Below are 11,586 nucleotides of genomic sequence, written 5' to 3'. Positions count from 1 at the left end.
AAGGGACAAAATGGCTAAACAACTAACCAGGTAACTGCAAAAGACCACCATGTCTCTGAGTTAAGACTCCTCTCTACTCTTCCTCAAAGACTCTCATGTTTTATAAAACTCCAAGTTTTGTCCATCTTTGAGATCTTTATCGGAATGAATGTTGTCTCTGTTGCAATGGCCTGAATAAAACTATTTCCTTAACTGTCTGGAGCATTTTGTCTTTCAGGGTTTGGTGCCACAACTCAGATATTATTTGTCCCTGCCTCAGGATCCTGTTTACCCCTACCAGGTAATGAGACCCCCTCAGAGCCATTGTGCTTCAGTCCTGTGTGGTGATCCAGAGAGCCAAAAGTGAGCTCGGTTCCTAATCCTGTGTTCTGGACTCTTGTCCATTCATACCATGATGAAGATTTGATTCAATACCTTTTGAGTACTTGTTTCATATCTGGTGCTAGATTCTTCTGCTTTCATGGTCTGATCATTTTGTGATTTCTGTAAATATATCAGTGGTTTATAGGGATCTTGTTTTCTTGGTTGAAAGACAGCGAATGTGGTGTGTTCATCTTTTCTGTTTATCTTTTTCCCTGTCTTGAGTTAAAATCAACTAGGAATTTATACCCACTACGAATAAAACCCTATTTAGACCAGTGATATTTTGTTTCTGTGTTTATGCTTGACTCAGGACTGAATTTTTTAAAATAAAGTTATAAGCTCTCTATTTGTGTCTGTCTGTTTATATATCTGTAATTCGAAAAGGTCCTTATATCTCACTGTGTAAGTATACAGCATTTTCCTACCCTTCATGGTATTAATAACTTAGATTATAAAATCTCTTAAAGGAGCCCTACTCTGATTGACTTAGTGATAAAAAGCACTTATGTAAGCTGAATATTCCCAAAATATCTGGATTTAAGGAAATTAAACCTCAAATATTTTCAATGTTAAAAAAGAGGTATCGTTATAGAATTGAGCCCACAAATGTTTCAAGAATTCATGTGCACATAATTTAGGTAAATCCTTGGCAAACAAGACTCATTATTTTGATTTAATTAAAAGCAGCTACATATTTTCTATTAGATCAAGGTTAAGTATAATATACATGTAGACCTTTTTTCTATTTAGTATATTTTTCCTAAACATTTGCAGGTTTGCTGATTGAAAAAGATACTACTTCTACTAAATGTTGAGATTATAAAAAATGTTTATTTTAACATTTAACCAATATTTAACCAAAACTGAATCATAATTTTGACAAATTTTATTTCAACAGTTTTGTAGACACTCTTGCAAAGAAACAATGGATATCCACCCAAAATGTGGTTCAGACTGGAAACTGATCATGCCACAGGAAGACCAAGAAGGTAGGAATATTACTCACATTAGGAGGCTTTCTGGAGAGAGCAGGGCAGGCCTCCCAAACAGGTTCAAAGTGGCTTGAAAGAGAACAAGGAGACTGGCATGGGTCTTTTATGGTGGCTAGGGGAGGGGCTGGAGTGAAATTCCTGCATGTAGGCAGGGGCTTGGCATGGTTTAAACTTCCCACCAGTAGCAAAGAAGGAAGCACGTGGTCTTTCCTATCAACTTGTCCACAGCAGCCAAACATCAACTTAGGCAGACTCTTAATTACAAACAGTATCAGTGTTCTGTAATATGTCAACTTGAAGATAATTTCTAAGATTTTTAGGTGACTTAAGACCTTGTATTGATATTAAATTGAGTTAACAGGGGATCCCTGGGTGGTTCAGTGGTTTAGCACCGCATTCAGCCCAGGACATGATCCTGGAGACCCGGGATCAAGTCCCACGTCAGGCTCCCTGCATGGAGCCTGCTTCTCCCTCTGCCTCTCTCTCTCTCTCTGTCTGTCTTTAATAAATAAATAAATAAATAAATAAATAAATAAATAAATAAATAAAGTTAACATTTACTAGATGCCTAGATCATTTCTAGGTGAAACAGAATACTGAAACATTAGTTACTAAGCATAATTGTGGTTATATTTTTGCCTCTTATTTGTTTGGTACAGAGAGAGTACATATTTGGGTCTGCTAAAGAACACGTTCATTTTTGCCACTTTGAGAAGTTGCACTGTGAGAGATGTGTTTGTGTTAAGGAGATGAGAGTAGTTTTGCTCTAAGGTAATATGACTGGTTGCTTCAGAATAAGAAGAGAAAAATGTAGGACAAAACCCAAATGAATACAAAAAGTTGTGGAGGGTATGCTAAAAGGGATTTTTTTATCTTTTTGTAATGGTCAAAGTTGACTAACATTTGATGGGCATATTAATTTCCTTTTGCTGCTATAACAAATTACCACAACTTAAGTAGCTTAAAACAGTACAAAAGTCCAAAATGGGTTTCACTGGGCTAAAATCAAGATAGCAGTGCTGCACTCCTTGTGGAGGTTCTAGGAGACCATCGATTTTTTTTTCCTTTTACCCTTGTAGAGGCTGCCTGGAATCCTTGATTCATGGCCTCTCTCCATCTTCAAAGCCAGTAATAACCAGTTAGTCTTTCTCACATTACATCATTCTGACATTGACACCTCTGCCTTTCTTTCACATTTAAACAACCATTGTGATTACATTGAGTCCACCAGGTAATCCAGGATAATTCTGTTATTTTAAGGTCAGATGATCGGTAACCTTAATTCCCTCTGCAACGGAATTAATTCCCTCTTGTCCTGTAACATAATACATTCACAGGTTTCAGGAATTAGGAAGTGGACATCTTGGAGGGGCCATTTTCCTGCCTACCACAATGAATTTATTTATAAGATTTTCAAAAAATTTTATAACAGAGGCACCTGGGTGGCTCAATCAGTTAAGCATATGACTTATGATTTCGGCTCAGGTCATGACCTCAGGATCCTTAGTTGGAGCCCAATGTTGGGCTCCATGCTCAGTGGGGAATCTACTTGAGATTCTCTACCCCCTCCTCCCACCCAGTGTGTGTGCACTCTCTCACTCTCTCTCAAATAATAAATACATAAATCTTAAAAAAAAATTTCCTAACAAACGTTATACTAGTATAAAGATAGACTTTTTGTCTTCTCAGTTAATATGGAAAATTTTTCTTAGATTATTGGCCTGCTTTAAAAAGTGGTTGTAAAAGGTCTTTCTTATCTTCCGTATAATCTGTCTAGATCACTGCCCAGATCCCTATTAGGACTGACTCTAGGTTGTCTGGGAACTGGCCCTTTCCCTCAGAATATGAAGAAGCCCTGTGAGTTGAAGCCCAAAGACTTGATATAAATCTCAAAGCGTTCATCACCACAGCAATCCATGCATGGGCCAGAGTTTCTTCTGGATGTTAAGGGAGAGTCCTGTCTGGACTACTAAATTCTCTCCCTCTTTTTTGAGACATTCATTAATGAGCATTCTCCCTAGAGCAATAGCCTAATAGAACATTTCCTTAATTGTCTAGTACATTTTATCTCTCACAAAAGCAAAACACCATCCTTAAATTACCTATTTTCCAAGCTGACTTTTGCTTCACTTGGAACCTCTCCTCTTAAATATATTCATCAGTTGTTCAGAGCATGGGGTCTGGAGCAAGTTGCAGATTTTGGCTCTGTCATTCATTCTGTGTGACCATGGGCAAAGGACTTGATCTTCCTATGCCTCAATGTACCTATCTGTAAGTGGGAATGATGATGATGATAATGGTAATGATGATGGTAGTGATAATGATGGGATGATGATGATGATGATGATGATGATGATGATGATGGAACTTACCTCACAAGGTTGTTATGAAAATAGCTCAGAACAAGTGCCTGGTTCAGATTGCTATACACATACCTGCTATTATTATTTGAGGACATCTAAGGCTCACCAAGTCCTAATATTCTGAGAGTTTATGTCCTATTCCATTCTTCTAAACAGAAATTTCATGCTCATCTTTAACCCCAGGGCTTGCAGAGCATATACATTGTAGGAAAACAATAAATATTGAGTAAATTTATGGAATATGAGTGACTGGATGAATTTTTGGAGGTAGGAAGGAACTATAGGTGAGAAAGATATTATTATAGCAAAAGATGCTAGTTTTCATCAATTGTAATATTTCTTTACAGTTAAATGGCAATTTGAATTCTAAACTCTCTCTCACAGATGTGTCATTGATGCTCAGAAATCAAATTAAATACATTTTGTTAAGGAAACATGTGCTATACAGCAGCTGATATGATCAAGACCACTGTACTCCATGTTCTGAGGTCAAGACATGTGAGGTGGTGTGACCTAACTTCAATTAATGACAGCTGTCTCTGGAAACCTGGTTTCTTTCCTTAGGGAAACAGTATAAATTAAAGTCTAGCCAGACTGCAATGCATCACTGCTCAACTGAGTAGAGAAACTTGAATTCACACTTTGATTTGTCAGGAAGACAGAAATGCTTTCAACAAATAATCAGCCCCATCATTCTTCACACCAAATGGAAATATGCAGACTTATCCAGGCACCTAATGTAGGAAATCTTTTTAAACTTTAAAACAGACAGTAGACTGTGTGTCATTTTTTAAAATTAAGCTGTAATGTGATATTCAGTTTATATTCTGAAACAAATCAATATTCCAGGCAATCAGCCATAACTCTTGCTATATACTGCCCTCCAGTGGATTGCTGTCAGACATAACCTCTTAACATTATTTAAAATAACTAAAGCTTTCTTTTCAATGGGATGTTAGCTCTTTGACATAAACTTTAAAAATGCATTTGAAAATACTAAACAATAATTCTCAGAACTATTTTTTAGTTACCTTGTTTTTAAATGATCTGGGGTCAAGGTAAAATACCTATTTATTTCTCCTAAAGCTTGGCTCTCCCTCAAGAGTTTGCCATAGTGTTGGTTTATTTCTGTTTTGACCCATGTCTTTAGTGAGCCCTGATCTTACTACTACTTCTAAATCCACTACTTCTAAAAAGAGGGATGACTTTACACTTGTCAGAAGAAGCTCACATAGCTCCTTTAAACACTGCCTTGACAGTACTGAGCAAGCAACCATTTCTTCGCATTTTACAAACAAAAGTCACAAATCAATGATAAAGTTGAGAGTAAAATTGAGATGCTCCCATTTCTGGTGACCCCTGGGTGTGTGAAGGTCTGTTAACAGGAAGTGACTTCCAGCACACTGATTTGACTCATTCCATCAGAATTTGGTTTGATAAAATGTTACCTGTTTTCTTCATGGCTATCCTATTTCTCACCACCTCTGTTGTAGTAACATTTTCTGTTGTTTTAAAAATAATACCTCACAGTAGGGCTATTCCTCATAATGTAATTTTCTTCCTCATTTTCTTTTGTAAACATTATGCAGCAAACACTCTGCAAAACTGGAATTTAATGTATGAGATTTTCTCAGGGCAGGAAATTATGACGAATACTAACTAAATAACAGGGCTCTCACAGGTAACTAATTATATGGAAAAGAAAATGACCACAAGGACATTTCTGGAAGAAAATTATTGGTTTTTTTCCCTTTAAAGTAAGCATGACTAAAGCTAAGCTCAATTTAGTCCTCTAAATATACACATAAAATATGAAATAATTCAGCAGAAACTAGCCTCCTTCTAGCTGGTAAAAGACTTCTTTAGAAGTGAGATTCTAAAATATTGTTCTAGTAGTAATTTACCACTAGATTGATGAACATTGAAAATATGTTTGCAGAGTAATGAAATTTTGAGATAACAGCACTTCAAGTCATGCTATTTGAGTTTATTTTGAATGCATTTCTATATTCTATTTGCTTATCAAAATATTCCAATACTCACAAAAATGAATATAGGTAATTTTGCTTAGCCTGTAATAATAACCTGAATTACATTTTAAATATTCTACAACTAAACTTTGAGATAAATCTCTTTACAGAATGTGTTAACAACAACAACAAAAAAGGTTAAGAGATCAAGAGGAGTGCTTGAAATTGATTAAATTTGACTCTAGTGTAATTTGATATATTCAACATGTATTTTCTTATTCATTCTCTTGCTCAAAAAATTTTCATTGAGGGACACCTGGGTTGCTCTGTGGTGAGCATCTGCCTTCAGCTCAGGGTGCGATCCCCAGTCTGTGAGGAGCATGCTTCTCCCTCTGTCTATGTCTCTGCCTTTCTCTGTGTGTCTCTCATGAATAAATAAAAAAAATCTTTAAAAAAAATTCATTGACCATCTACTATATTCCAGAATGTAAAATAGGGAATGTTCAAACATGATCAGGAAGGTCCTCCTCTCTCTCCCTCTCTCTCTATCTCTCTCTATCTCTGTCTCTCAAATAAATAAATAAAATCTTTAAAAAAAAAAAAAAAAAAAAGAGGCTCAGTCAGTTAAGTATCTGTCTTTGTCTTTGGCTCAGGTCATGATCTCAGAGTTCCAGGATGGAGTCTTGTATCTGGTTCCCTGCTCAGTAGGAGTCTGCTTCTCCCTTTGCCCCTCACTCCATTCATGCTCTCTCTCTATATATATATTTTCTCTCTCTCTCTCTCTCATTGTCTCTGTGTCTTTCAAATAAAGGTTGTCTGGGAACTGGCCCTTTCCCTCAGAATATGAAGAACCCCTGTGAGTTGAAGCCCAAAGACTTATATAAATCTCAAAGCGTTCATCACCACAGCAATCCATGCATGGGCCAGAGATGCATGTATTCAAATAAATAAATACATCTTAAAAAAAAAAAAAGGAAGGCCCTGCTGAGGAGGAATTCAACATTTAGTAGACAAGGCAGATGGGTAAATAGATAATTAAAATACAATATAGTTAAATATTATAATAGAAGCATATAGAGGTTATTATGGGACATTTCACAGAAGGGGCATTATTTGCATTTTAGAAAATAAGTGAGTTTATTTGTACACAGTCTGCAATGAGCCTACTCCAAATGCAAATGTAGCGAGGCACCAAAAAGGCTGGCTTGTATAAGAAACTACAAATAGTTCCATTTGGCCTGAGTAAGGGAAGCCCGGAAGGAAGGGGGTTTGCTGGGTAGGTGGGGGTCTTGCATGTTTCAAGAAGTGCTTTGGAAAGTTTATGGAAATAGTCGAAGAATTTTAAGTAGGATAATGATATGATCAGATTTAAATTTTAGAACGTGTACTCTGATGGAGGAAAAATGTGAGGGACATTTCATTAGCAGTAGACAAGCCCGTTAAGAGGATTGGAGGTATTCCAAATATGAGATGATGAGAAATGCAAAGCCAAAAAGACTGTAAATCTAATGAAATACATCTTAAGAAACTTACATTATTTTCCAGATTTATAAATTCTGTAAAATGAGTCTTTTATAAATCATATCAAATCATTTCTCAGTTGAAAATGTATAGAAGTAAAATTTCTAAATGGAAATATAACCACATATTATTAACATAAAAGGTGTTATTCATATTTTATTTATTCTTTCTCATACGATATTCTGTACACCAATTTCTTTTTTTTAAGATTTTTATATATTCATTCATGAGAGACACAGAGAGAGATAGAGACATAGGCAGAGGGAGAAGCAGTATTCCTGAGGGAAGCCTGATGAGAGACTTGATCCTAGCACCCTGGGATCACGACCTGAGCAACAGCAGATACTCAACCACTGAGCCACCCAGGCATCCCCACCTATTTGTTCCTTATTTGTCAAATATATGATCAGACCTGAATTTTGCCCTCTCAAATACATCCCATCCTTTTTTGGGTGATTTTAGTCATTTAAAAAGCATTATTCATGGATCAAAAGAAATCTCTGAATTAAAATCAGTGGGGGGAAAGAAGTGATAGGAAAAAGATGACAAGAGACAGTGATAGACACTTAGGATAAATCACTGGCTGATAAATCACAATGACTGAACACAATCTAGAACACAGTGCACTGATCCGTAATTAGAGAGAGCTAATCTAAGAATCATTTATAAAGGTACCTCAATCCTGGTCCAAAAATAAAATAAAAACGAGCCAAACTTCAATGCTTAAATGAAATCACACTGGGGGAAAAATAAGCCAAGCTCTATATATTCTTTATGACAGCTGAACTCAATTTTAGTAGGGAAAAATTAAACAAGAGTGCTTAATTTAGAAGAAAAAAAAGCAAACCTGGGTGTGTTGTCATGACTGAGGTGCACTTGGGCCTTCACTCCAGACTGGATGCAGAAGGCTCCTGATTCAGAACCCTCTAGGTGCCAAGTGCCACACAGCCACCTGCTGACTGCACATCCTTGGACACATTATTTAGTCTGTGTGGGCCTAGTTTCTTCATCTTTAACAAGGTATCATGGCACTGTTGACATTTTTAGGCCAGATAATTTTTTATTGCAGAGGATAGTCTGGAACATGATCCCAAGCTGTTTACCCTGGAAATTCTGAGTGTGAGGTGTGAGGTGAAGCTCCTGCCTGCCTGCAGCCTTGTTTCCCTATGGGTGACTGCTTAGCCACACATCTCTACCTTATAGGTATGATGCACCCAAGCTAAATCTTTGAGAGGAGCAATATTTCCCATAGAATTAAAATCTACAAGAATGGCACCCTGACTAAAAACAAAAGGACTTCATATTACAAAGTCAACATTTAGGTTTTTAATCTTAAACATCTGCATTTTAGTCACTTCACAATTTTCCTTAAGAATTGTAGAGTGGAGGGATGCCAGGGTGACTCAGCAGTTGAGCATCTGCCTTTGGCTCAGGTTGTGATCCCGGGGTTCCAGAATCAAGTCCCCCAACAGGCTGGGAGCCTGCTTCTCCCTCTGCCTGTGTCTCTGCCTCTCTCTGTGTGTCTCTTATGAATAAATAAATAAAATATTTTTAAAAATTTCCCCCCAAAATGTCATCTTCTATCAGCAGTTAGTTCTCCAGCCATTGGTCCAAGTGTTGAGGACAAAAAATTACCCCTGAACCCACTTATAGAGAGTGAAACCATATAGGAAGCAGGAGAAGGTATTTAAATATCTTTAAAAAAATATTTTTTATTTGTTGGTTTGTTTATTTCTTTGAGAGAGAGAGAGCATGAGCATGAGCAGCGTGGGGAGAGGGAGAAATAGACTCCTGCTGAGCTGGGAGCACGACATGGGGCTCCATTCCAGGACCCTGGGACCATGACTTGAGCCAAAAGCAGACATTTAACCAACTGAGCCACACAGGTGCCCCTTAAATATCTTTGGTGATTTCTGCCATTTCTCTAGGCAGAGCCACTTCAAATACTCCATGTGGTATGATCGACTACAGAAATAGAAAATTCTCAGGGAGGGATGCCTGGGTGGCTCAGCGGTTGAGCATTTGCCTTTGGCTCAGGGCGTGAACCTGGAGTCCCAGAATCGAGTCCCACGTCGGGCTCCCTGCATGGAGCCTGCTTCTCCCTCTGCCTGTGTCTCTGCCTCTCTCTGTATCTTTCATGAATAAAATCTTTTTTTTTTTTCTTAAAAAAAAAAGAAAATTCTCAGAGAGGTATGGATATTCCTCTTTCTGCTCTCATCAAGAATAATAGTATTAACAACTATAATCCAGGGTCCACTCCAAACTTTTTGAAATATTTTAATAGTCTCGTAAGCAGGCTAAATGACCCTTGCCTAGTTACTTATCCTTATATCCACATGCCAATTTTGCCTCCAAAATAGAAATAGCTTCCAGTAAATCTAACCAGGTGGTACTTCTATATATGGGGAATTGCTGCCAACATGGTGTAAGTTTATGAGTACAAAGAAAAATCTTCTATCCCAAATACCTCTGGTACCCTTTTCTCAGGCATTTGGGTTTCATGTCTTTGAGATAAGAGTTTGCTTCATCTCCAAAGTGGGAGTAGTATTAGGTAATTAGCTCTTTACCAACAAGACCGAGAGATGAGATACACCTGGAGGAGCGGAAACCTGGAGGAATGGGCACTGCCACGGAAAGGAAGAAGGAAACCTAAAAAGGAATATGGGCAAATGTTGAAGACAAGCTTGTTCACTACACAATTTTTCTAAGGGCCATTCCATTCCAATTCCCATGATTTCCCTATTTTCTTCTTACTTATTAAAGTTAAAATTGTGAGATATAAAAAATCTTCTTGGATGAGCTACTAGGCCACTCAACCGAACTGAATCAGTGTTCTACTGATTAGGTTTACTGCTAACTCTAGAATTCATTGTTTGAAAGAAATAATTAGAACAATTTTATATAAAAAAACAAACAAACAAACAAACAAAAAAGGACAATTTTATAGCCATCAGCAGCATTGAGGATTTCAGAGTTCTGCAAAAGCAAACATGCCACCTGGAATTGCCATAGAGCTTGAAATGTGTATAAGGCCCCAGTAACTTTCCAGAATGTCATGATTTATTATTATTTTTCTGCAACAGAATATATGAACACAAAAGCATTTTATAAGGACAATGACACTTTCTCTTAGCGTTTGGCTTGGAATCTATGTCACATTCTTGATTTAGAGATAAATCATAGTTCCTAAAATGTTCAGGTAACAGAATTCCAAGCTATTACCTTTGCAACCAAAATCTGGAATAATATTATCTCTAGGAGATAAAAGATCCTAAGACAATAAAATAGAGGATGCCAATATGAATGTGTGTTATTACTGTACATGTACCAGGTGCTTAGCCTATGTTATCCCATCTGTGGCAGAGACTTTAGTCATCCCCTATGGTCATGATATCTTTCTTACATACTATTAGTAATAAAGTTAAATATTTTTAAAGTTTTTATTTTCATTGCAGTTATTTAACATATAGTTATATTGGTTTCAGGTTTACAATATAATGATCTAACCATTCCATACATCACCTAGTACACATCATGACAATGTACTCCTTAATGACTCCCATCACCTATTTACATTCAGAGTAATTACTGATTGATATGTATTTAGTAGTGCCATTTTATTACTTGTTTTGTTGTTGTTGTTTCTGAATATTTTCTCTGATTCTTATCTTTCATGTTTTACTGATTTGATTTTCTTTAATGATATGTTTGGCTTTCTTTCTCTTCATTCTTTGCATATTCATTAGTGGCTTTTGATACATGATTATCATTAGATTTGCATATAATCTCTTCTGCATGCGGCAGTCTATAAAGTAAATGGTAAATGAAGTTTGAATTCATTCTTTTCTCCTCTTCTCCCCACATTTTAGGTATATGTTATTATATTATATTTTATTTTTTAAATTAATTTATTTATTCATGAAAGACAGAGAAAGACAAAGAGAGAGAGAGAGAGAGAGGCAGAGACAAGGTAGAGGGAGAAGCAGGCTCCATGCAGGGAGCCCGACCATGGGACTCGATCCCAGGTCTCCAGGATTACGCCCTGGGCTGAAGGCAGTGCTAAACTGCTGAGCCACCTGGGCTGCCCAGCTATTATATTTTAATACCCTTTTTTTGGTGAGTTTCTTAACTGATTTTTTTTACAGAAATATTTATTTTTATTGCTTTTGTGTTTCCTACCTCTGCATTGGTCTCTCCTTTCTACTCAACAAATCCCCTTTAATATTTCTTGCAGGGTTGGTTTAGTGGTCATGAACTCTTTAGTTTTTGTTTGTCTGGGAATTTCTTTATCTCTCCATCTATTCAGAATGGTAGCCTTGCTGGATAGAATGTTCTCAGCTGAAGATTTTTCCCATTCAGCATTTGGATATATCATAT

At 36.8% G+C, this 11,586-nt stretch overlaps 1 long non-coding RNA gene across 1 annotated transcript in view; it reads left to right on the top strand.

Moving 5' to 3' along the window:
- Positions 1-214: 214 nt before the first annotated feature.
- Positions 215-11,586, top strand: part of LOC112678397 (uncharacterized) — a 69,118-nt gene continuing 57,746 nt past the window's right edge. The window contains exons 1-2 of the long non-coding RNA XR_003147538.3: positions 215-280; positions 1,262-1,352. This is a non-coding gene — a long non-coding RNA (uncharacterized LOC112678397). The remainder of the gene's footprint in view (positions 281-1,261; positions 1,353-11,586) is intronic.

The sequence above is a fragment of the Canis lupus genome, chromosome 29 (assembly GCF_003254725.2).
Source record: "Canis lupus dingo isolate Sandy chromosome 29, ASM325472v2, whole genome shotgun sequence".
NCBI lineage: Eukaryota > Metazoa > Chordata > Mammalia > Carnivora > Canidae > Canis > Canis lupus.
The sequence above is the reverse complement of the archived record's forward strand: the minus strand, read 5'-3'. Positions and strand labels throughout refer to the sequence as shown.